The sequence below is a fragment of the Balaenoptera borealis genome (assembly GCF_965194805.1).
Source record: "Balaenoptera borealis genome assembly, chromosome: 17".
Taxonomy (NCBI): Eukaryota; Metazoa; Chordata; class Mammalia; order Artiodactyla; family Balaenopteridae; genus Balaenoptera; species Balaenoptera borealis.
Window position 1 is genome coordinate 81,098,567 of NC_138876.1, and position 22,975 is coordinate 81,121,541.

The 22,975-nt window shown below is 42.0% G+C and overlaps 1 protein-coding gene across 10 annotated transcripts in view; it reads left to right on the forward strand.

Annotated features, from left to right (window-relative positions):
- Positions 1-22,975, forward strand: part of ST18 (ST18 C2H2C-type zinc finger transcription factor) — a 372,885-nt gene that overhangs the window by 221,723 nt on the left and 128,187 nt on the right. For 7 of the 10 annotated variants that reach the window (XM_082363001.1, XM_082362989.1, XM_082362998.1 and 4 more), the window contains exon 1: positions 17,937-20,468. The exons of the other annotated variants lie outside the window; for them this stretch is intronic. The gene's annotated coding sequence lies outside the window, so the exon portion shown is untranslated. Of the gene's footprint in view, positions 1-17,936; positions 20,469-22,975 lie in introns of those variants that run through there. 10 annotated transcript variants of the gene reach the window in all.

Genomic DNA, 22,975 nt, shown 5'->3' on the forward strand with positions numbered 1-22,975 from the left:
GGATGGCTTTTTGAAAATTGATTTATTACATATCAAAACTATGTGCAATTAGAATGTAATGCAGTGTTGCCATGAAACCAGGGTTTGCTCTTGTGGGTTTTTGAGTTTATGGCTAGGTGTTTAACAAGATGGTGTAAGCAGGGTCCACCTCTCGCCTCCTCCCCCTACTTATTATATATTATTGGAAATTATTTGCTTTTTGGAAGAAAAATAGGTTGTGTCACTGAAATACCAGACAACTCTTTTTTCCTTCTATTTTTGTCACATTCATGAACAGAATTTTGCTTGGAAAATGCTGGTTTCGGAAAACTAAGTTTGGAGGTAAAGGACGTATACATTTCACATACATATATTTTTATATTTAACATATACATGTATGTAGTATATACACATGTGTATACAGATACGAATGTTTTACCTACATACGTATTTTATTTTAACCTTTTTTGATGTATTTTCTTCTAAAGGAAATCTGAACAGCACATAAACATCAATCATCACATTTTAAGAGTGAATGCGTAGAAATGGGATACTGCTTAGTGATGATTGCATGTGATAAATTTCCATCTTTTGATTACTTTCGGTGTTTCTACTTTCGGTTGATTTATTCTTCTTTCGCTGCTCTAAGAAAAGATGTCAAGTTGTCTGGTTTAAGGTGAGAAGTATTATTTCTACAGAGGCCGTCAGTGTGGGGAGAATACCCAAATGTGTCATGATTTAAAAGAAATTCACTAAAGAGAGGCATGTCAATGGGTTATAGAACTGCTGAACCCCTCGGAAGCACTGTGGAATAAAATGTATGAGAAACATAGTATCCGTCATTAAGATTTTTGATGAATTGCTTGTTAATCCATACACTGTATGCATGTTGCAACATTTCTAGGCTTAATTAGTGTACTTGATGATTATGTTTATTTTCTGATGTACACACTGATTAAGCATTGTCCATACCCCGGAGCTTGAAACAAGATCAGTCTGTAAAGTAGTACCGAGTCGTCTAACGGGGGACTCAGAATGCAAATAGATCAACTTATGTAAAATTAAATTAGTTCTAATAGAACCCATTTTGCCTGAGCAGCTGGTGTCACATTATAAACAGCGTCCTCTTGTTGTAAGAAATAAAGGGCTTCTGTTGACAGATCCTTATATGCTTCTAAGCTTAAAAAACTCAATGCGGATGGTGTTAGAGTTGAACTGAAACTCTTAGACACAAGGAATCGTGGTGTGTTTTCAGTTAACTCATTCTATTGTGTTCTTGAAATGCCACTCATTAGGCCATTATGGTATCTCGGGGAGTGAGTGCCAGGTTTCAGAATGCTTTTCGTGATAACCTTCTGTTTTTAGGCATTTAAACTTTTGCGAATTTTTCTCTCGTATTGAGATTCTCCAGAGGGTCTTAGGTCATACATTCAAACATTTATCGAACCCTTCTCTGCCTTAATTTGCAAATACTTTAGGCATGTTCTCTTTTCTCTCCTCCATTCGATGGCTACATTTATAAAGCTAAATTTAGCATTTAAGAAGTTAAAGACCAGAAGTTTATTTTAAAATTACTTGCAACACCGCTGAGAAAGGAATTGTCCCTTTATTTGTGTGTATTCCGTAAACGTTTGTTGAGTGTCTCCTGCTGGATATCATACGCTGTACTAAGCACTGGATTTGTGTGGAAGACACTTTGTGTCCTCAGGAGAGGATTTCTCAATGGGGAATATATTAGGACAAAGATAAAAGGCAGCGTAGTAGGCTGAATGGCACGTTTGGAGGTATTAATAGTGCACGGGTGGAGAACAGAGAGCCCAGAAGGAAAATTCTTGCTGTGAACAACATAGATACTCACTCACATGACTTCTGTAAGATCTGTTTCCTGCAAAGACCTCCCATGTCAATTTCACAACCTTTTAGAACAAAGTCTTGTGATTCTCTTGCCCTCCCATAAAAATGTATTACACTGTGTTCAGTTTTCAATGCATCATATACATAGTTTAATAAGTCATTGCCGTGTCTACATGTTTATATGTGACATTTCTATCCATCTTTATTTATTTGATAGATTTGAGATTGCACTATGATCTTGAGGACTTGTCATCTTTTTTTCTGTTCTCTTCGATGTGACAGCTATCCTATATACTGCTTACTGCTTTTATGCATATTGTAGCTGATCTCATATAATTGTTTCATCTATTCATTTAATATAGTATTGTTTTAAAAAAATAAAATAAAATAAAAAAGCTCCAATGTCATGAATCCACGAGCTTTGGGGAGCGGGGGAGAGAGGGTTGGGGGAAAAGCTATGAAGTGGGAATGTTGAGTATCCACTGATAAGCGCCTCGATACTAAGAGCATAGGGAAGGGCACCTTAAGGAGAAGTATTCAGCCACACTCCTGAGTCATGCTTGAGGCGGGAACGACAAGAACGCTCCTGCACTAGTGGTGACAGTGTACCCCACTGTCACCGTAGGGGAGTGCAGTCTCGAAGAAGGTATCAAATGCTTTAAACATATCCAGACACTTTAGTGCGGTATTTTTATCTTTGAGAATCTTCTCTGAATAAAAACCCTAAAGAGGGAAAAAATACTTCCAAACAAGGATGTTCACCACGGCGTTATTACAGAGAAACACCGGAAACCCCTGTCATGAAGTAGGGGAAAGACTGAGCAAACCACGGAACAAACGTTTGATGGAATTAAGTTTTTGACTCCATCCACAAAAATGAGTTTTACTTCGAAGACTTTAGAAGATTTAGAAAATGCTGATGCTTGATGTTAAGTGAACTTAGCAGGAGACAAAAGTGTGCGTATGATACCTTCAAACGATGTAAAACAGGAAACACACGTTTTCTTCCCCTGGGAAAAACTCTGGAGGAAAATAAAACAAATTATTATTGTTCTCTTACTTTTTTATTTTCCAAATTTTATTTCCCCATTTGTCAGGGAGAGAAACAAACTTACTGAAAATATAGGTCAGCTACAAGAGGTAAAAATGTGGTTTTGCCATGATTATCAAAGTCAAGTTTTTAAGAGGCTTCATGGACTCGCCCGGCAGAGTCTCCATCCCTGAACTTGTGGGAAACGATGTTCCGGAAGAGGGGGCCAGGGTGAAAGAACATCAGATTCTGGGTCAGAGATCCAATCAGTAATCCCTGAAACTTGGCCCAAACCAACTTCTGTCAATTTCTTCATCTGTAAACTGAAGGGCTTGTGCTGAGTGACTTTAAAGGACCCTTTAGCATCTTCCACTTTGATTCTGTGATCCCAGCATGAAATGGACAGTGTGGAGGAAAGGGCCATCCGCTTCTGACACAGAAGATTCTGATACTCAAGCTCCAGCTAGCGTGACACTCAGAGGAAGATCCTGGCAGATCCACGGGGTTCTCTAGTCTGCCCAGAGACCACTCCGAAACGAGATTTCCAAATGCATTGAACTACACCTACTCACCCTGTACTCAACGCCAGCCGAGCTGCTCAGAGGCTGAAGGGCAGCAAGTGCGTTCTCAGAAACGTCTGTAGCAGTGAGACATTGGACCTCCACGTAGCTCTAACCTGCTGTTGAGTAACACCCCAGGAAGGCCTTCAGAAACCTGGTATCCCAGGCTGGGCTTGTCTCGTAACTCCCAATGGGGCATCAGATTATCTTTCTTGGCCAGTCTCCTGGAGAAAATCATCAGTCATGCTGTGCAGAATGCGTCATAGTTCATCCTAAAGGTTCCCTGGGAGTAACCCCACCCCCAGTTCACATCCAAATAGGGGATGATGGGTCTTCTTGTCAGGTGTTAGGGGCTTGTCTGGTTAGGGGCTTGGATTTTCCCCAGAGTGGGGTCTCATTTGATTTGACGACGTTACAGGGCTGTCCTCCACGAGGGAGCATCATGGGGGCGTCACCACGGGGCACTGGTCTAAATCTTCTCTCATGGGAATAATATGTGGTGATGGTCGCTAAAGGACGTTTTAGATGTTCTAAAGTGCATTCCGAGACTGAGTTATAGCAGCAAAACTCTATCCAGGTTGGACTCCATGCTCTGTAGGTTGATGTCATAAGCCTGTCCTGAGCAACAGCGTGAAGTCCGCGTGCGCCTGGGAGGACGCTGCTGAGTGCACCGTGCGTCTCAGGACACAGGGTCCTCTTGATGAGGCACAAGTCCAGCTGGCCTCGGCGCCGGCGGTGGCTGCGCTTCTCGGAGCAGTGGGTCTGTTGAGATGTCGTAGCTACCATGGGCCGTGTGACTGTCACCCGGGGCCGCTGCCATACCCACAGCAAGGGCACAGGGCTTTCTGCTCTGCTTTCTTCAGCCGTATCCCTGCCCAGTTCTACAACCCCCAACTTGGCTTCTCCTTTCCTTTACTCCTCCTTGAGATTTATTATACTTTCTTGCCTTTTGTGAATTCCTATAAGCTGCTTTAAGTTCTCTCTGGAACAAGCAATACATTAGCAAGTAAGTAAATAAATTGATGGTCTTTTCTTCAGCGTCATCACCAACTGATCTGGAGGCGTGGGAAGATGCTGGGCGACGCCTCTCCCTGGTGCATGTCCTTGGTCTGCTCCAGATCTTGAGACCGGCCGAGGAAGGCACTGGTCTCTATATTAGCTAATACTTAGTAGATGAGACAGTAAACGTTGACGACGAGGAGTCTCAGGAAGGCTGCCTGTGGTTGCTGTGCCAGCTGACACTCGATTTTTGGAAACGAAGAAGGATGGGGATTCGTTCTTCCATGGGCAGACACGTTACACTGGACCCAAACGCTCTCTGCTGTTTCCCAATATTGGAATTTTGTCCTAATCGGCAAATACGCAGCGAGGGGTCCTCAGTGCACTCCTTTCTGCCCAAAGGGAGCTTGCAGATGCGGTGAAGAAACAACCATAAATCACCCGGTTGCTGCGAAGGGGTGCTCTAGGATCGTTCTGCCTGTTTTCATGCCCTGCTTCCTTTTCATCTCACTCTGATCTCAGCTGTCAATGCCGAGATGAATTAGATGCAGAGATGAAAGGCAGGAGTGAGACAGCAGTTGAGGGAATCCCAGGGAGGGAGGACGCATCTGAGATCGGCTCGGCAGTTGGAGGGTACGTCTGCTCCTCGCCGCGGAGCTGGCGGCCCTGTGCGCCCTGCGGTTCCCAGGCGGAGGGCGTCGACGTGAACACCCTGCTCACAATCTGCAGGAGCAGAGAGCACGCGCCCCACGCGTCTTAGATACGGGCTGCGTGGCAACCGTTCTGCCATGTGTTCGGTAAGTTAACGCTGTGTATCTTCCCGCGAGACTACGAAGCCCTGGAGGACAAGGACCTTCCGGTACATCATCTTCTGGGGACACATCCTCCCTGAATCCTTCCCAAGGGGAGGCTGTGGGCTTTTTCCCACTCACCTCTGAGTCTGAGGGACACCTGGTAGCCTTGCTCCCCATGGCTACTTCCCATTTGTTTCTCCTTCAAATTTTGAAAATTCCGATTTTGGGGAAGTCGACGCGATCTTCGCCCCCCCCCCCCTTACTGTCCCTTGTCGCGGTCCCTGCAGTTTCACAGGCGTTCTGGCCGCTCTCGCCGCTTCCTCTTCACCTCACTCCTCAGGCTGCACTTCGCAACCCGGTCAGCATCTCGTGTACCGGCCCCTCGGTTCCTTGACCTGCCCGCCTCCAGTGATCTTTCCTTCTAACCCCCTCAGGGTTCGTTGTCATATGATACTCGCGACTTTGTCATCATCAATGGCTGCAGCGTGGCGCAGCGGGTTTCATAAGCATCCTGTCTCCTGATTGCGTTCCCTCTTTTACAAGTGTAGGTGCTACGGCCCATCATCACACACCATGGGAACCACTGCCGCCCTCCTGCCCCACCTGCGCTCACCTGCCTACGACCATCCTCTTTACGGCCAGCGCCTCCCCAGCTCTGTGCCTGGGCCCAGACAGCCATGCAGGGCTGGAGAACCAGACCCCATGGAGTGTCAGTGTCTCCCCTGCCCCCAGCATTCCTTACTTTCCTAAATGACAGGATCAGATGGAAACTCCTGGCCCTCCTCCTGAGAACACGCTGCCCTTCTGAATCTAGGCGTCCCCTTCACCTGTCCTGTGGATTCCACAGCCTTCCTCTCCCGTAAGAGTCCGCTCCTGTTATAACCCTCTCTCCATTTCATGGTCAGTTTGTCCTTCTCTGCTGTATAACTCCCAGGAGAACAAAACGAGGTATCTTTTTTTAAACAGACTTTCCTTGACAACCACACTTATTACATGCCTATCACTCTGCCTATTGTCACAGAAACGTCTTCAGAGAGCCGTTTATCACCCAAGTCTCCACTTCCGTACCTCCTGTTCTCCCCTCACTCCAACCCATTTTCCTTACCATTCCTGAAATAGCCCTTGCCTCAAATTGCTGTTGACTCCAAATGGCCAGTTCAGCGGTCACTTTTCTGTCTTCAACTTATTTGACTACTTGCCAGTGTTTCATACCGTTGACCACACACGTCTTGATGAACTCTTTTCTCTTGACGTCTGTGCTGTCACCTGCTCAGTCTCCCCTCCTGGCTTCTCCTCTTGTGCTGGTGGCTAAGTATCATCTCGTTCCTTTGTGTGGTCCCTGGATTTCTACCCTTCCCTGTAGCTGTTCTCTCCCCATGTAATCTTGTCCAGTCCCTTTGGCTTTAGATACTATCTTCGTGGCTCTGACACTCAAATGTGTATCTTCTGAACCGGACTTTCCACTGAAATGCAGGATTATGCCATAGGTGTCTTAATTGTAACGTGGGCAAACGACCACTCTTTGCTTACCTACCCCTACCCAAACTTGTTCCTTCTGGTTTCTCTTTGTCACTAAAGGAACCACCTCCCGTGCAGTTGCTCAAGCCCCAAATAAGAAGTAATTCTTATCACACTTCCAACAAGTTCTATGGATTCTAGCTCCAAAGTATCTCTCGAATCCGGCCATATTTCCCCATCTCCATTGTTCACCTTCTAGAACATAAGCTACTTTAGAGCTGCCTGGCTTATTTCAGCGGCATTTGATTTGACTCCTTGCTTGCCCTCGCTCTCCCTTCTACCTGTTCCATCTAGTATCTAGGGTGATCTAAGCCGGTTTGCATCTCTCTGCTGGCTGGAGCCCTCCAGCAAGGTCCCCTTGAGCTACAGTAAATGTACACACCTGGCCACTGTGTGACCCCCAACACCTGACCCAATTCCTATTCTCCCCTGGTCACTCTGCTCCACCACCAGACCTCCTATTCTCTCAGTCAGACCAGCCTCAGTGTCTCCCTCCTTTTGCATCTGCCTCCTCCTCTGCTTAGGACTCTGCCCTCAGACCCTCCACCAGCCAAGTCTTTGGCGTCATTCAGCTCTAAACTCCACGTGACGTGTTCTATGATGCCTTCTGTTACAAATCCCACCCTCCACACGCACACGGGGGGCTCTAGCCGGTCGCCCTGCTTTTTCCACTCACACCTTCACTTAGCACACACAGCCCCCATCTTGTACTCTTTTGTTTTTCTGTTTATTCTGGAATTTGAGCTCGCTGGTGACAGGTACCTTGTCTTGTTCTCTGGGCATGAGTGGTGCCAGACGCATTGCAGGGACTTCATAAATTCTTGTTATGTATTTGCATCCATAGCGTTTAAAAACAGGTATCTCAGTATAACCCCCATAAACCAGATACTTGTAGAATTGACTGTTGAGGTCAATTTAACTATTTGGTGACTAAGAATTGACAGTTTTTATTCTATAGCGCCTGATGAAAATATCTGTAAGATGGATAAGTAATCTTTTTATAAGTAATACTTTCTTAGTGAGCCCCTTATCGTAGACATTTTCTTCTCTTAAAGATCCAACACTAAATTATTTTCATTGTCTTGACTCACTCTGTTTTATCCGTCTATTTATTTATTGGTTCTTTAAAAGAATGTGCCCTGGAGAATTTAACACAAAGTACTATTTTAATATTGGTATGTTACAACATTGTATATTTATAATGAGATGTCAGTGATATTTAGATAATGTACATAGTCAATTTTTAACCCAAAGAGTTTTCTTAAAATTCAGTGTACATTTCCCTCTAGAATAATAATGTCAAGTAAAATTGTCTACATAAAATTAAAATGAATTAGGTAGAGAGCTCATGCAAAAAGTTTGCTTTTTATTTCCCAACAAGTGCTCATTATCTGGGTAATTAAAAAATTATTAAGATTTGTATTTTGTTAACATTTTTTTCCTGCATTTTTTTTTAGCAAACTCTGTGCATTTACAATGTCATGACTAATCCCAGGGGATTAGAGAGGAGTACTTAGGACTGTGGAAGCAAACGATGGTTACAGAAGATAATTCGCACACAAGCCACCTTTCCGAATTTCCCTTGAGTCAGGATCCCTCCTCCAGGCTGCATCTTACCTTTTTGAGCATCTTTAGAATCAGTGCCCTGGATAGTCAGGATTTATCCTCACACACTTCTGTTTTCTCATTGTCAAACACTATTCTTGAACATTTCTCCATGTCTTGTATTTGGAGTCATGCTGTGTACTCATCAGGACTCCTGTTGACAAGGGGCAGAATTGTAACTCAGACCACAAGGGCAGACGTATCTTGTGGGAAGGGCAGGAATGTAGCTGGGTGTCAGGAACAACAGAAACCAGGAACGTTATCCCTTAGCCTCTTGTGTCTGCATCTCCTTTTTTATGAGCTTCCTTCTCTCCTGCTGCAGACCATCTCCTCCTTATCCCTAGAGACATGGTGTCTATAGTTTCAGATTTATATCTCAGCCAACCAAGAACCACGAAGCCTTGGTTGCTCTGAGCTGAAGTCCAAAAATCTTAGAGAAATGCTCTCATTGGCCAAATATGGTGAATTTTCTAACCCCCAGATATGAACCATATGATGATACAACAATCCCCACCCCCAGATCCATCGATAAGGAGAAAGCATCTTTCTGGTTTCAGAGGAAAATTCCCCAGGGCAGTGTTCATCGTAGTACGTGTTTTGATGTGCGCAGCAGCGCTGAGACTTCGGCTGCTCCTGGGTGGGGGGGGGGGTGCTGCCCCAGCGCCCCTGGTGCTGGCCTTCAGGTGCTAATCCTCTGTGGGAGACGCCCCAGCTGCTGACCCCCCAGTGGACATGTCTTATGCTTTCAGCCATTCGCATTTTATTCTGCTAGTACTCCTCAATAATACATATGTGGAAAGACGGTGAGAAAATTAGGCTGAATCTAGCGTTTTTTTGGTCTCAGAGTCTAAAAATTCCTTTAACAAACCTCGAGGACACCTTGTTTGCTTTGTCTCATATCTCTTGAAATATACTGTTTGTTTAAAGCATGCATACAAATTTATATATTGAAATATACTTAAAGGATCCAAGATGCTTCCAATCTGTGTAATATTTACTTGGAGTACTTGTACTTAGCCTCTTGAAAAGAATTGAGTCTCTAAGTTCTCCATGTGAAACGAAAACAATAAGAGGCTTACCTATAAGGTTGTCATTTGTACCTAAGTTTTTTAATGAGTGAATTTGCATTATAAATGTTTTCCATTCATAAATACATAAGTGAACCAAAGGTTTTTGTCCTTTCCTTCACTGGTTTGTTTTTAAAAATAATGATAAATAAAAGTTTATTGCGAGAAAAAAAAATCTTACAGTTTCCATCTGTTTGCTTCTACTCTCCTCACTTATAGAATCAAAAAACTAAGGCACAAAACCTGGTCTAATTTCATGTATTGATTTACTGCCACAGCTGGGCCTCCAATTCTTCTTGACTCAACATAGTGGTTAAGAGATTACCCTATTTGGCCAAATGCTTTCTTATACAATCTAAGCCTCAGTTTCTTTGTCTGTATGATGGCGATTATAGCACATACTTCTCCGTGTTTTTGTGAGAATCAAGTGACATTAGGAAAATAAAGTGATTAGCACAGTGCCCGGGTCACTAAGTGTTTAATAGATATTAGCTATTATTAGTAGTAATATGGGTTATTAGCCCAGGAAAAGTTCACACTGCTGTCTTATGATACAACTTATCGGGGTATTATATAGTAACAATAGCTCCATGCTATTATTTTGGTGACAACCTGGTAGAGCATGAAAATTTCTTTTCAATAACAAACTTGACTAGATATATACATTCACATAGTTAAGTCTCTGTTGACTTAAAGACATGGAAGTTACTGTAACTTAGATATTTAGCCATTAAAAATCAAGAGTATCCAGAACCAAGTGCCAGGGAGGACGTGGAACAACAGGAACTCTCATCCATCGCTGGTTGGGATGCAAAGTGATGCAGCCACTTTGAAAGACAGATTGGCAGATTCTTAACAATCTAAACATACTCTCACCATACACTCCAGGAATTGGATTCCTCAGTATTTATTTACCCAGAGGAGTTGAGAACACTTACGTCCACACAAAATTCTGCACATGGATGTTTATAACAGCTTTATTCATAATTACCAATGCCTGAAGCCAACCAAGATGTCCTTCAGAAGGTGAATGATAAACAAACTGTGGTACATCCAGACAATGGAATTTTACTCAATGATGAAAAAAAGAAAAATGAGCCATCAAGCCATAAAAAGACACAGAGGAAACTTAAATGGATATTACTAAGTGAAAGAAGCCAATCTAGGAAGGCTATGTTCTTCATGATTCCAACTATATGACCTTCTGGAAGAGATAAAACTATGGAGACAGTGAAAAGATCAGGGGTTGCCAGGGGTTGGTGGGGAGGGATGGGTGAGTGGGCAGAGCACAGAGGATTTTAGGGCAGTGGAAACACTCTGTATGATATTACAGAGGTGGATACATCTGGCCAAACCATAGAATGTACAACGCGGAGAGAACCCTAAAGTAAACTGTGGACTTTGGCTGATGATGAGGCGTCAGCGTAGGTTCATCAGTTGTAACAAATGAAGCATCTGGTGGGGGTGTGGATAACGGGGGAGACTCAACATGTGGTGGAGGGTCACTGGGGAAACCTCTGCTCCTTCCTCTCAATTTCACTGTAAACCTAAAACTGCTCTAAAAAATAAAGTCAAACACAATTTTTTAATTTAAAAATAATTTCCCATTGGAAGTTCAAGTCTTATTTCATTTGTTCATTTTGTAACAGTGACTTTTGCAATTTTGAATGTTTAACATTATTGGTCTGATTGGAACACTCACCTTAAGGAATATTTCCTTCTTAATTTATGAGGATATTGTGGAGACTTGTTTACAAACTCCACTTGGTTGTCAATTTTCTTAATATCATATTTCTTAATGCTTAGGAAATAGGACATCCCTATCCCAAAATACTTGGATATAAATTAAATCGGGAAAAGTCGCTATTTTATTTATTTATTTTTAAAATAAATTTATTTATTTATTTACTTTTGGCTGCGTTGGGTCTTCGTTGCTGCGCGCGGGCTTTCTCTAGTTGTGGCGAGTGGGGGAAACTCTTCGTTGCGGTGCGTGGGCTTCTCATTGTGGTGGCTTCTCTTGTTGTGGAGCACAGGCTCTAGGCGCGCAGGCTTCAGTAGTTGTGGCACGAGGGCTCAGTAGTTGTGGCTCGCGGGCTTAGTTGCTCTGCGGCATGTGGGATCTTCCAGGACCAGGGCTCGAACCCGTATCCCCTGTACTGGCAGACAGATTCTTAACCACTGCGCCACCAGGGAAGCCCCAAAGTCACTATTTTAAAGAGTGTAAAATAACTGAAGGGAACTCTGATAGATTTCACTTATAAAAATCTATATGGTATTATCAGAAATTCGAAGGATTAAATATACACAGAAAAATGTTAATACAAGTTTACTCATAATAATAGTTAAATATGAGGAAGAGCGTTTGGCACTCAGGTGTCTGCAAACATAGAACCGATTCCCTTGATGGTCACTTGAGTTCATCCTTGTCAAAGGAGTTCTGTGAAACTCAGGTCTGGGTAAGTACTTGCCTTAAATAACTGCAGTATCTTCTAACATCAGTGGTTTACGAATCCATCTTAACACTTTGGGATTATTTATTTAGCATTTTTTCTCTGCCAAGCTCGCAGTATTTTTGAGCCACCTGTATGTCTACCTGGGAGGTGATGTATTTGGAGAAGCAGCAGCAATGACACTTCCTCTCCATACAGGATAGAAGAATCCAGTCACCCGAATCGCAGCGAGCTCCTCACCTGTCAATTCCCCAATAGGGACGTGTGCGGAAAATGGAAACCGACACGGATGCTCACTAAGGAAACTGTTAGTTCCTCACCAAAGTGAAGAATGACAGCAAAGGCAGAAGGAGCCCTTCACACAAGCACTGTGACCTCAATTTCGCTCCAGATATTTGGGTTTCTGGGGAAGAAACACAAGCAGTATAATAGCCTGAGGACAGCAGTGAGAAGTTTGGGCCCCTTTTGAGAGGAGTCTTCGGGGAGATGGAATCACATTTAAGGCCTCTTTGTTGAAACTGAAATATATTTGACATATAACGTTGTGTAAATTTAAAGTATACAACATGTTAATTTGATGCATTTATACATTTACATTATAGATTTGATACATTTATATCACTGTAATGTGATTGCCATCGCCTCTTATACATGATGTCTGGAGATTAAATTAAGTTGTCCCTGGGCAAGAATGAGCATGACATTTCCAGTAAATAGTGAGGCGCTAACTATATAGTCTGTGTGTAAAGAGAAGCAGGTAAAGTAGCTGAAGAGGCAAAGTGGGATAAAATTGAGAAACTCCATGTAGTACTGAGACATCTGGACTTAGTCCTACAGATAAAAGAGATTTCTAAGCAGAGGATGTGTTCATGAGACTAACACTAGCTGTCTAAGAAATCCACACAAAAATGTACAATAACACAAACACAAGAATAGTTTAATTTTGGTCATGTAAATAGTCTCAAAACTTCGTGTTTTGTAAGGGAAGCTGGGGGCTTTGGTCCATGCGGTCATTCAGGACTCAGACTGACTGGGGATCTGCCATCTTCAACATACGGCTTTCAAGGTCATCTCTGTGCATTTGGCAGAAGAGAATGAAGCTTGAGGACAGCAGGGGCGCTTTGTGGGCTGGACGGGAGGTGATGAACGCGTGAGGCTGGGCCCCGTCTCTGCACGTGGCCACACCTAACCTCAAAGAGGGGGGTGGGCTGGACGGGAGGTGATGGACGCGTGAGGCTGGGCCCCGTCTCTGCACGTGGCCACACCTAACCTCAAAGAGGGGGGTGGGAGGCTTAGCCCGCTTGTTGTCCAGGAAGAAAAGGAAAGCCATAGAATGGACACAACTAGATTTGCCTTCTAGAAAATACGATGCTGGCGGCACGGGAAAGGATGTCCTGGAAAGAGTCACATTGCTGGGACTGTGGAAGAGCTTGGGTACCGTGATGTTAGGAGCTCAGATGATGGATGATAGGAACTTGGAACGGGCCCTGGAAATAGGCTTGGAAAGGGATCATCACAAGAGTTTGTAAAGGGCTGTAGCTACGGGGATGGTAGGGGCCTTGGAGTCTGGGGTCCTGCACGCGGTGTGGGTGTGGGTGTCGTACAGAGCATGGAGACTGGTCCGCAAGGGGACCACCCAGTGACTCAGTAGTACTAGAACTTTAACATCTGAACTTCCTGCTCAGATTGAGAAGTTGATGTTTGGGGTTTAACCCAACATGGAACAATGAGAATGACAGGCGCCTAGAATCCGAGGCCAGTGAAATGGTGTTTGCAGGTTGCTGAGGATGTAGCTGCGCTGTGGACTGGGGTGAACGCTGGATTGCAGGAGGCCCCCCTGAATCGAGATGGCCCCAAGTCATATCATTTGTCATCCTTGCCTTGTTCCTAGGATGGGGTCCAGAATAGTCTCTGGTCATATCTTTGTCTGTTCAGAAAAGGGTAAGAAAAATATCGTGTGATCTCTGGAAACACGTTCAACATTCTTAAAGTCTTTGCAACTGATTTATTTAGATGTGTTTTCTCTTCTCACCTCTTTAAAAGTCAGTGGCAGCAGCTGGGCCTCCAGAGCACCGTGCTGGCCTCCCCCGCCATTCAGGACATTCAGAGTGTTAGCCAACAGGCTTGTTTGTTTGCTTGGGCCATTCTGAAATCATCCTTCCTCTTCTGCTCTTTTCTTTTTGTTGTTTTAAATGCTAACTGTTCAGTCATGAAGACACTTATTCCAAACACATTTACAAAATGAATTGTAGAAACCATAGAGAATCCTTTGTTTGGAGACCTTGTGGTCTACTACATCAAATCACAGTGAGATGGAAACTAGGAAGTCTAGAAAATGCAGGGTTTTTCCTAAGTGGAATCATAATGGGCCTGATTTGCCTTTCTGGGAAGAGGGGAACAAGCTAGTTGTTATGGACTGAATGTTTATGTCTTCCCTAAATTAATATGTTGAAGCCTCTACCCCCATTGTGATGGTATTTGGAGGTGGGGCCTTTGGGAGGTAATTAAATTTAGGTGAGGTCTTGAGGGTGGGGCCCCCATGGGGGGATTAGCGCCCTTATAAGGAGAAGAAGAGACCAGAGCTCTCTCTCTCCACCATGTGAAGACACAGTGAGAAAACAGCCATCTGCAAGCCAGGAAGAGAGTTATTAACAGGAATGGATTCACCCTGATCTTGGACTTACCAGCCTCCAGGACTGTGGGAAGTAAATGTCTGCTGTTAACGCTGCCTACTCTGTGGTATTTGGTTATAGCACCCTGAGCTAAGACACTTGTTTAAGCCCAAATCTATCTAAATAGAATAACTGCTGTGTGTGAGTGTGTGTGTGTCTGTGTGTCTGTGTGTAGGAGGAGGAGGGGTTGTGCAGAGAAATGAGAATAAGGGCCCACACACCTAGAATGAGTTGCGTGTGCTCAGTGCATGCACAGAGCTGGACCTCCAGCTGCAGGAATGTGATCCAGAATCAGCAGGGTGTGGAGGGATGACTGGGATGAGCACATCACCATGGCGACCCTGTTCAGATCCCTCAAGTCCATGATCCAAGGCCACCATGTCACCACGTGTGAAGTAGGTACAAGGATCTTAACACGGATTTCATACAGCTGAGTGATGCAGCCTGTCACAAGGCAGAGTGCGTGAGTGAGCTGCCCACCATGGACCAAATGCAATTCAGCTGCCTGCGGATGAAGCAAAACTATATCTATCTGATGTCAAGGCCATATTGCAAATATATAGATACAGACATAATAGATAGAGACAAATATAGACATAGGTGTGGGCATAGATATAGGCAAAGATACACATACAAGTACAGAAGTAAAGGTACATGTACCAAGATTCTCAGCAAAGATTTTACTCCTCACTGTATCTTAACTGTACATCAGTGTTCCTGTGGTTCCTGATGAAAAGCATCACCTGACAAAAGAAAGATCTTTAAAATTTCTTATTGACTCCATCAGTTTTGCTTGAAAAATCTTCATTTTCCTGAATGAGAACAGCTTTGTGAAAGATCAGAAAATGGAGCATTGGAAACCTTTTACACTGGTGTCCATTTCTTATAAAAATGCCAAAAGATGAAGGGAAAAAAAATTCACTGGAGAGTTTCCCCATCAGATTCCTGGTGGTTTTCCCTGATCGGATATGATGTGTGGACAAGATTGAGGCTGGCAGAACTGCCTGGTGGTTGAGAAAGGGGGCCTGGCCGCAGACCACCTGAGCTTGAGGCCTGGGTCAGCAGCTTTACTAGCAGAACCTATTTGGGAAATTTATGAGATTTTAGGGTTCAGCTTCCAAATTAGCCTGTGAAAAGCACTTAGAGCAGTGCCTGCCAGAAGATAAGCACTAAGTCAAATGTTAGCTACTATTACTTTGGGTAATATCATCCTCATTATAATTTGAGCTAATATGTAGCTGCATTGGGAGTGTCTTATCTTTCATTTATTATCAAAATGTCATTTGATTCTATAATTTTCCCATATCGGATTCAATTTGCTACGTTTTACTGGCTACAAATATGTCTACTTTTGCAAATAGGTACAGGAAATTCTCAGAGTCCATCTGTAGGGGTTAAAAATGGAAAATGTGAGCTGGATGGGGCCGTAGCCTTATGACTGAGGCAGTTTGGTTTAACCCCAGGCAGCAGGTGGAATATAGGTGTGCCACCTACACCTGACCTTGACAGTGTGTTCACAGATGTTGACATGAAAGGTGAAGACCTAGAAGTTGAACCTATAGTTTGGCCTCTACAACATCACTGAACTTGGGGTCCAGGTGACCGTTACTACCAGAACCTGAGAGACTTCAAAGGATACGCTGGCACTTAGCTCTGGCAGGCTGTTACTGACTTCCTTGGGGATGCTCTGAGCCACCAAGGCAGACCAAACTGGAAGGAATGAATCCCCTGTGTCCGACCACACTCCACTTTAGGAGGCAGTAAGCACCATGACAAATCGCATACCAGGTACTCGTAAAACTGTAGAGCTGGGAGATTTCTTTCTGGTCTCCCCAGGAGTTACACCAATATAGGGCAGTTTACTGTCCCAGGTAGACATTAGCTTTTGTGTTTAAAATGTTTTTAAACTGAGCTTTCCAAATTCCAGAATTAGCTCACATCATGCATAGTGTGAAAGATTGAATTCTTACCTTCTAAGATCGGGAACAGAACAATGGTGTCTGCTCTTTCCACTTCTGTTCTGTACTGGAGGTTTAAAGGAAGTAGTAAAACTATTTCCATTTGCAGATGACGTGATGCAGTATATAGATTTGTATATAGAAAATACTAAGGAATCCACTAAAAAACTATTAGAGCTAACAAGCAAGTTCAGTAAGGTTTCAAGTTACAACATAAACATATAAAAATCAATTGTATTTCTACACAGTAGCAATAAACAAAACAAGAAAGTAAGAAAATAATTTTACTTACAATAGTATCAAAGAGAATAAAATACTTAGGAATAAAATGAGCAAGACAAGTGTAAAACTTTGAACACTATAAAACGTTGTTGAAAGAAATTAAAGAAGACCTAAATAAATGAAAAGGCATGTTCATGGATTAGAAGTTTCAATATTGTTAAGGTGGCAATAGTAACCAAAGTGATCTGCAGATCCGACACATTGTTTCTTTGCAGAAATTGACAAGTTGATCCTAAGTTTCATATGGAAATTCAAGGGATCCATAATAGCCAAACAGCCTTGGGTAAGAACAAAGTTGGGGGACTCACACATTCCAATTTCAAAACTTGCTCCAAAGCTACAGTGATCAAACAAGTGTGGCATTGGTGTAAATAGAGACATATAGATCAATAGACTAGCACAGAGAGTCTAGAAATAAATCCCCACCTCTGTGGTAAATTGATTTCAACAAGGGTGCCAAGACAATTCAACGGGGAAAACATATTCTTGTCAACAAAGATGCTTGGACAGCAGGATATTCACATGCAAAAGGATGCAGTGGGACCCCTTCTTCACGCCATATACAAAAATTAACTCAAAGTGAATCAAAAACCTACATGTAAGGGCTCAAACTATAAAACTCTCAGGAGAAAACATAGATGTAATCTTTGTGACCTTGAATTTGGCAATAGTTTCTTAGATATGACACCAAAGCAGAAGTAATCAAAGAAACACATAGATCAAAATTAAAAACCTTTGTGTTTTGAAGGACAAAATCAAGAAAGTAAAAAAACAACCCATACAACAGGAGAAAAGTTTTGCCAGTTATATATCAGATAAGGGACTTGTATCTAGGATACACATATAAAGAATTCTTACAACTCAATAATAAAAATACAAGCGACCCAATGTAAAAATGGGCAAAAGATCTGAATAGACAGTACTCCATAAAAGATTTCAAATCACCAATAAGCACATGAAAAGATTCTCAATACCATTAGTCATTAGGGAAATGCAAATCAAAACCATTAGATAGCATTCACATGCCCCAGGATGGCCGTGAGAAAAAAAAGATAGATAGATAATAACAAGTGTTGGTGAAGATGTGGAGAAATTAGAACCCTCGTGTACTGCCAATGGGAATGTAAAGTGGTGTGGCTGCTTTGGAAAACAATTCAGAAGGTAGGCAAATTCATAGTGACAGGAAATAGATTAGTGGTTATCTGGGCCTGAAGGAGGGAGTTAGATTGGCTGATGGGGGGAGAGGGGTGAATGGCGAGGGACTGCTAATGGTTATGGCATTTCTTTTTGAGGTGATGAAAGTGCACTAAAATTGTGATAATGGTTGCACAACTATGAACAAAATGAACACCATTAAATTGTATACTTTCAATGGGTAACTAATTCAGTGTGTCATTTATGTTTCAATAAAGCTGTTCTTGAAAAATTTTTCAATAGTAGGTGATTGTTTATTTCAGTGTCAATAGTATCAGTAAGGTCACTGAAATTGATCAAGTGCCTGGTCTGTCAGCTAGAAATCCATGTTGTTACTACACTGCAAACATTTGCATCTTGTGCAGGTTCACTGATGGTATGGGTGACCGCTCAGGAAAGGAACTCATTTCAAAGAGCCGGGTTAGAGCACCCTACACTCCCAGGGTGGAGATTTTCAGAGTGGACATCCGCTGCTCCTAATTTGTCCTTGCGTTGGAGGATTAAATAGCACGATGAAATTTTGCACTAGGCAATCAGATTATTTACAATGCCAAAGTGTTGCAAAACATGGATGAACTGATAGCCCACACGCTCGGAAGACCAGTGAATCTAAGCATAAACCGCAACCCCACACACTCAGGTTGTAACGCATTTAATATCGTACCCGATCCAAGCAAGTGGTAGGCTGCTTTGTTTCGGTGAACAGAGAGTTGGAGGCTGGAGGAGTCCTATCCTGGGCCTGGGCTCCAGGTCTGGGGCCGGGGAAGGGGGCAGGATTCCGGTGCCTCTCGGGAAACCGAGACACAGAACAGCGGGGGGGAAAGGGTCTCAAACAATTCATTAAGGTCCTGCTGGAGGAGAAGACTAAGGTCCTTTATCTCATATCCCTCATCTGTTCAGAGAGCCTAGCACAGTGTCTGTGAGGTTTGTTCAATGTTGAAAGGATGTGAGAAAGTTTTAATTCTTTTAAAAAAATTTTTTTAAAGTTATCCTCTTCTAAGGCAATAAATTCTTATTAATGTCTTTTTTTTCCCATTATGGACACAGAATCTAGTTTGCTGTCATAGATGCTACTGCCATGGTGGTTTTTCTTTGAAAAATAAATCGACTCAAACTTTTCAAAATGTTGCGATGTGGTTCAGCCCTACAAACAAACAAACAAAAAGTGAAATCGTCATTATGTTATTGGTTAGTGGGAAAATACTGCCAAGGGTGTTTCAAAAAATAGTTTCCAAGTAAATATCTGGAAGCCAGATTTTTCCTCTCGATTTTTGGTCCCATTTCCTAAAAGCTCCCACTTGTCTTGGCCGTTTGGGGGTCTGCCCTTTCCAATGTAAAAGGGCTTGCTGCACATTTTTGAAGGATTGATTGGTTTTTTTTTTTTCCTTCCCACGATTTCATTTCTTTAATACGGTTAGGAGTGAGAAGCAGATCAAGGATCCGCTAGGAGTCAGGGATGAAAAGAGCCACGTGAAAAAATTCCCTGGTGAGCTGGGCACGACCTGCAGAGGGAAGTGAAGCCAGGGTCCAGCGTGAGGGGCAGGGATGGGGATGCAGGGATGGGCGCCGGGGCTCGGAGCCGGAGACCATTCTGTGTGGGAGCCCCATGCCGCATCAAGCTTCCCTAAGCTCCACCCAGAAGTGTGGTCGCCTTTGTCATTTTAATTGGTCTGTGTTTGTGAAGTGGGGCCTCTATTTACTTATAGCTTGGGGCTTGTGTTTACCAAGCCTGGTGGAGGCCAAGTGACAGAGCTCCTGCAAGCTCTCCCGCTGTATCTTGAGGCACTTTTCTTTTCAGTATCTGTGCCTGTCTAATTCGTGAGCTTCTGTGAAGCAAGCGCAGGAGGGTACAAGGCCTACAGGGAGGAATTACACCTAATTACTCAAATAATTGCTAGGCTGTTGCCTTCTTAGTCACTGAAAATAATTTCCAGGTCCCTGGCTTTTATAGATAGTCTTCTAAAGGCAGGAGGACACAGCCCCCTTTTTAACTCAGCCCATTCACTCACAAAATCAGAACACTCGAGCCTGCAAAATTAATAAGCACCACTTCCATTACATATATTTTAGGTTGTTGTTGCCGTGGCGATAAAGTCAGGGACATTGAATCCCCTCTGTTGAGCCATTGTTATCATTCCTGGCCATCTGCTGCCGAGGAGTGATACTCTCATCTCATTTGCATGATGACTGATATATGGGAGGTTTGGAAGGACATATGCCACGGCAATCATGTGATGAAAATTAAAGTGAAAGTTTTGGGCCCAGAGCCGAAAAAAAATCTGTGTATGCGCATGAGGCTGTTGATGTGCAAATGTGAATCATATTGAGAAGGTCTGAATAGGGAGGTGTGACGTAAAGAGAGGACACAAGGCAGGTGCTTATCTCTGAGCAGTCAAAGGCACTGGATGTCATATCATGGGAACTACCTTTCAAAGAAACAGCTTTAGTGCTTCCGTTCAGCACACAAGGGAGGAGAGAAATATAAGTTTTGGAAACGAACAAAAAAGTAAGTTGAAAACTTTGGAACCGCGTACTGCTCGCACGGAGGTTTAAGTCACTCAGCCTTGTAGTAAGTTTTTGTGTCTTAGGTCGTCATATTGAGTTTTGTTTCTGGGGGGAAAAAAAAATGAGAGCACTAAAGGTTGAAGTTTAGAAGTATGGAGACGGTTTTTCTGATGTTTGTTTTGAACTTCTGTTTTCTGGTTTCTCCTGTGGTATATGCTTGGTCATTATTTTAAATGCTCTTTCTGTCTCTCTTTCTTAAATTTTTGCAAAAAGGATTGTTGTATCTTCACTGAGAAGGATTTCAGAATAAAATGTCTTGGTGCAGTTGCATTTATACTGCACCAATAATGCCTGTGTTCATACACATTTTTTGAAATGTGCAAATTTACAACAGAGAATATTTGACACGAAATTATACTTAGTACACTTTTTTCTCTGAAACAAAGTAAAGTGGAAATAATTTCTGAGATCACAAAAGCTACCATTGAGATCCCAAATCTGACAGCTCACTAGGGTAGAGGAAATCTTTTCGGGGTGGGGGAAGGGGGTTATCAACACAACAATATAGATTATTTTTATAAACAAATAACCATATCAAAAAGATGTTTCATATAATTTTTTTGGAAAGTCAAAATTCTGGTCATGGCTACACATAAGGGAAAGAGTTTGTGGGAAGTTCCAAAGATATTTAAAATGATAAGTATGGTATTCATAATCTTGTCTTTAAATATTTAGAGAATTGAATCAGAGGGGTCTTAAAAAATGATACAGTTCATTTTTTGATAAATTCAGATGTCAGGAGGCTCTTCAGAAAGTTAAAGAGTGATATTAGAAAAGGCTGAAGAAGGAGAAAGACTAAAAATGAACCTTGAACAACATTTTGCTGAAGGATGAGTTCAGTGAAATATTACTAAAGGACAGAGAAAAATTTCAAATACCTTGCTAAACAGTACTTGGCCTCATATTCCTTTCATCCTCACAAGGCATTTATTAAACATGCTTTGGTTTGATACATGTGGAAATCATAGAAGTCTCCTAAAGGGGTATACTGAGCTTTTTTTTCAATTTCAAAGAACAAAGCAGCTAATAGGCAAAGGGTGTAAAATAACTTCTTCAGTATTTTTTTCTAAAAGAAAGTGGCTTATTGTCAGAAAAGTTATACCAACTCTTATGCCATAACTAGCACTGCAAAATCCCATAAACTCAAGGCAAAAAAATCGATGAAGAAACCTTAAACATAATTGTGTACATTGTTTTTATGTTAGGGAAAAAAATAAATAAGGTCCAGGGAATAATCAGATTCATAGTCTAAAATAAAACTGAAATTACTTTCCCTAACTTTTGTTCCCCTTGCAAATATCATCTGCATATTATCCTACTTTTATGTGTGTAACCTAAGATTACCAGTGATCTCTTTTCTCCTTATTCTAAATATTCAGTTACTCAGTGGTGATTATTGTGGCCTTCTTGGCTTACTCCAATATTAGATTACTATAGATTTCTTGTGCCAAATTAGCGGAAATCACTGTTGCACATAAGAGTGATTCACTCTTTTTTAGTTGTATTTATGTTATAGAAGCAGCATCATTTTAAGCTTAAAAGCTTTTATATTTTAAATTTGGATATACTGTACCTTGGAGAGCATAAGGTAGTCGTATTTAAAACCTTTCAAAGTACACTGGAACTTTTATGGAGATTCTAATTTAGTTACGTTTAAAGGAGTCCTTTTTTTTCTTTTTAAGAGTGGCCATTAGTATTCTGCTATAACATCAGCCAGTAAGATTTAAAGTTTCCTGGTTCTTCTTAACTTAGACATTTTAAGTGCAAATTAACTAGAAAAGAATAGAAAACACCAGGAGCTGTCCATGGTAGCATGCTTTTTAAAAAGTTAGATTTATAAAATGCATATCTGCATACTCTGTGTAATTGGCTTTATTACCATTTTAAAAGGTCAGGATTAAATTCTTATTAGACAAATTAACTGGGCATATACAGTAGTTATTTGCAGGTAATGTAACAAGCTTATGCTTACAATTCAATTGCAAAACTTTAAGCTTCCATAATGTTAATGAATGTTTCTGGTTGCAGCTTTAAAGTATTTATGAGTAAATAAACAAACATCACAGGCTATTAGATATGTAATTATTTAGGTTGACATTAATAGAAAACCACAGTGCAAATAGTTTCCATGGTAGTAGGGCAATGCGAACAAACATCAAAAAATGTAACTTGTATGACTTTATTGCTCTTGAAATTAATTCTTGTCCTTATGTGACCTGCCATGTCTGCTATAGAAATCCAAAAGATCATAATTGTTTGATATGAAGTGCAAAAAGAAGAGTTAAATTGAAAGTTTAACATCATGAAATGCAAAATCCCAAGCGGTATATAAACATTAAAAGAAACTTTGGACTGCTAATCCTAGGAAATGAGTTTTATGGATTGAATTCAACAAGGCTTCAGAAATGGTTCCATCTGCTGCCTAGCAGCTGGTGAAAGGATAAATTT